Raw genomic sequence first — 3,619 nt, 5'->3', positions numbered from 1 at the left:
GGCTGGTCATGGCTCACCTCAACACCATCATCCCAGACACCCCGATCCCATTTAAATTTGCATACCGCCCCAACAAATCCACAGATGACGCAATCTCTATTGCACTCCAAACTGCCCTTACCCACCTGCACAAAAGTCAAATCTATGTAAGAATGCTGTTCGTTGACTACAGCATTAAACATCATAGTCCCCTCCAAGTTCATCACCAAGCTCAGGACTCTGGGACTGAACAACTCCATCTGCAACTGGATCCTGGACTTCCTGACGGAACGTCCCTAGGCGATGAGGGTAGGCAATACATTTTTTTTTCAAGCTGACCATCAACACAGGGCTCCTCAGGGGTGTATGCTAAGTCCCCTACAGTACTCCCTGTTCACCCACGACTGTCTAGCCTCTCACGACTCATCAAGTTTGCTGACGACACGACGGTGGTAGGAATGATCACCGATGACGAATAGGCAGCCTATAGGAAGGAGGTCAGTGTGGTGCCCCCCCCCCCCTATTTTTTATTGTCACATGCATAGGATAGGTGCAGTAAAATGTGTCAGTTTTACAGTGCCAGCCATAGTAGTACAGTGCATCAGGAATAAACGAGGGTTAAGTGCCTTCATCAAGGGCACATTGACAGATTTCTTTTCATCTTGTCGGCTCGTGTATTCAAATCAGCACATTTTCGTTTACCGGCCCAACTCTCTAAGCGCTAGGCTACCTGCCACCCTTAAAAACAACCACTCCCTCAACGTCAGCAAGACAAAGGAGCTGATTGTGGACTTCAGGAAACGGAGGGCCGAGCGAGCTCACATCCACAACAATGGAGCTGTAGTGGAGTGGGTCGAGAGCTTCAAGTTCCTCGTGTCCACATTACTAAGGAATTAACATGGTCCACACCCACTGTTTACTATCTACATACTGTATCTACCTCAATTACCTTGTACCCCTGCACATCGACTTGTATATAGGTTGTATATACGTTCTCTTTACTCATTGTGTATATATTATTACATGTATTACTACGTATTTTACTTTTCTATTATTTCTTATTTTCCTTCTATCTGCATTGTTTAATCACAGTTAGTCCACACCTGCTGTTTAAGAAGCATGTGACGAATACAATTAGATTTCGATTTGTAGATACCTAACGGTACAAACTGCCTTTTTAAAAGACCACCCCATCCCAGAGCACGTCAGGGCCGCTCTGAGAGGAGAAAGGACGGGACCAGAACAAAAGGAAGCGGCTCCCCCTCCGGGCAGGAAAGGGTTAAACCTATTATAGAAGAACGATCAGGGGAGGGGGAACACTGCAAAGCTCTGCAGTGGATAGAGAGGGGGGGGGGAGAAGGAGAGAGAGATAGAGAGAGGGGGGACCAGTGCAGAGAGAGAGGAGCAGAGAGAGAGAGAGAGAGAGAGAGAGAGAGAGACAGAGAGACAGAGACAGAGAGAGAGGAGCAGAGACAGAGAGAGAGAGAGAGAGAGAGAGAGAGAGAGAGAGAGAGAGAGAGAGAGAGAGAGAGAGAGAGAGAGAGAGAGAGAGAGAGAGAGATACTAGGAGCACGTCTGTTTTTACTCCACTCCACACAGTGAGGCTGGAGAGAGCTCATGCCACAGAGTTGATGAGGTGGATAGCTGCTTGTTCACACTACACCGTGTGTACAGAGATAAAGAGAGGAGGAAGACAAGAGATATCACAGGAAAATAAAGCAGCAGGATTTTTTTCTGTGGTTATTCTTTTCTCTGTTGTCAAGAGAGATAGACAGACACGGGACGAGAGGAAAAGCAGTCTTTTAGAAACCCCTTACTGCATGGGACACCTACCTCGTTCTGATCCTGGGTTTACACCAGCCTGGAAGTGAGGAGAAGTCATTTGTTGGAATCTAAGAGCTCAGGTGCTTTGGAGCATGTAGGATTTCTATAGTACCGGACCAAGACTACAGTACCGGACCAAGACTACAGTACCGGACCAAGACTACAGTACTGGACCAAGACGGGACAGTATGGGCAGTGGACCAGCTCAGTAGCGTCTGTGTGTTTACTCAGCCTGGTGAGTAACCTTTTGTTTCTGTTTTGATGGGACAGGGCACTAGTCAACGGTTCCATCTAAGGTGTGTTGCAGGAAAGTGTTTTTGATAGCTTGGGTAATTCGATACCAAATACCTCTCTAACACTAAGAAAATATTGGCAACTAGCAGGTGTTTTAATTGTGAATTGCCTACACACATTATTGAATTACACACATAAATAAGAGTCTCCCATTGTAAGAGTCTCCCACAGTATGAGTCTCCCACTGTAAGAGTCTCCCACTGTAAGAGTCTCCCACTGTAAGAGTCTCCCACTGTAAGAGTCTCCCACTGTAAGAGTCTCCCACTGTAAGAGTCTCCCACAGTATGAGTCTGCCATTGTAAGAGTCTCCCACTGTAAGAGTCTCCCACTGTAAGAGTCTCCCACTGTAAGAGTCTCCCACTGTAAGAATCTCCCATTGTAAGAGTCTCCCACTGTAAGAATCTCCCACTGTAAGAGTCTCCCACTGTAAGAGTCTCCCATTGTAAGAGTCTCCCACTGTAAGAGTCTCCCACTGTAAGAGTCTCCCACTGTAAGAGTCTCCCATTGTAAGAGTCTCCCACTGTAAGAGTCTCCCACTGTATGAGTCTCCCACAGTAAGAGTCTCCCACTGTAAGAGTCTCCCACTGTATGAGTCTCCCACAATAAGAGTCTCCCACTGTAAGAGTATCCCACTGTAAGAGTCTCCCACTGTAAGAATCTCCCACTGTAAGAGTCTCCCACTGTATGGGTCTCCCACTGTAAGAGTCTCCCACTGTAAGAGTCTCCCACTGTAAGAGTCTCCCACAGTATGAGTCTCCCACTGTAAGAGTCTCCCACTGTAAGAGTCTCCCACAGTATGAGTCTCCCACTGTAAGAGTCTCCCACTGTAAGAGTCTCCCACAGTAGGAGTCTCCCACTGTAAGAGTCTCCCACAGTATGAGTCTCCCACTGTAAGAGTCTCCCAATGTAAGAGTCTCCCACTGTAAGAATCTCCCACTGTAAGAGTCTCCCACTGTAAGAGTCTCCCACTGTAAGAATCTCCCACTGTAAGAGTCTCCCACTGTAAGAGTCTCCCACTGTAAGAGTCTCCCACTGTATGAGTCTCCCACAATAAGAGTCTCCCACTGTATGAGTCTCCCATTGTAAGAGTCTCCCACTGTATGAGTCTCCCACTGTAAGAGTCTCCCACTGTAAGAGTCTCCCACTGTAAGAGTCTCCCACTGTAAGAATCTCCCACTGTAAGAGTCTCCCACTGTAAGAGTCTCCCACTGTAAGAGTCTCCCACTGTAAGAGTCTCCCACTGTAAGAGTCTCCCACTGTAAGAGTCTCCCACTGTAAGAGTCTCCCATTTCTAAAATGTTTTTGGCATGTAGTTGACAGTTTATTCACTCTCAAACCCTCTACAATTCCTAAAAGGTCCAAGATGTTTTTGAATTTCTATGTGTTTTTTTTTGCAAGTGTGTTTGCATACTGCAATGTGTTTGCCTAATGCAATGTGTTTGCATACTGCAATGTGTTTGCCTAATGCAATGTGTTTGCATACTACAATGTGTTTGCCTAATACAATGTGTTTGGCTTTTGG

The 3,619-nt window shown here is 46.5% G+C and overlaps 1 protein-coding gene across 1 annotated transcript in view; it reads left to right on the top strand.

Annotated features, from left to right (window-relative positions):
* The first annotated feature begins 1,414 nt into the window (after positions 1–1,414).
* Positions 1,415–3,619, top strand: part of LOC139584239 (G-protein coupled receptor 22-like) — a 20,404-nt gene continuing 18,199 nt past the window's right edge. The window contains exon 1 of the mRNA XM_071415853.1: positions 1,415–2,038. The gene's annotated coding sequence lies outside the window, so the exon portion shown is untranslated. The remainder of the gene's footprint in view (positions 2,039–3,619) is intronic.

This window comes from Salvelinus alpinus, chromosome 9 (assembly GCF_045679555.1).
Source record: "Salvelinus alpinus chromosome 9, SLU_Salpinus.1, whole genome shotgun sequence".
Classification (NCBI taxonomy): domain Eukaryota; kingdom Metazoa; phylum Chordata; class Actinopteri; order Salmoniformes; family Salmonidae; genus Salvelinus; species Salvelinus alpinus.
The sequence above is the reverse complement of the archived record's forward strand: the minus strand, read 5'-3'. Positions and strand labels throughout refer to the sequence as shown.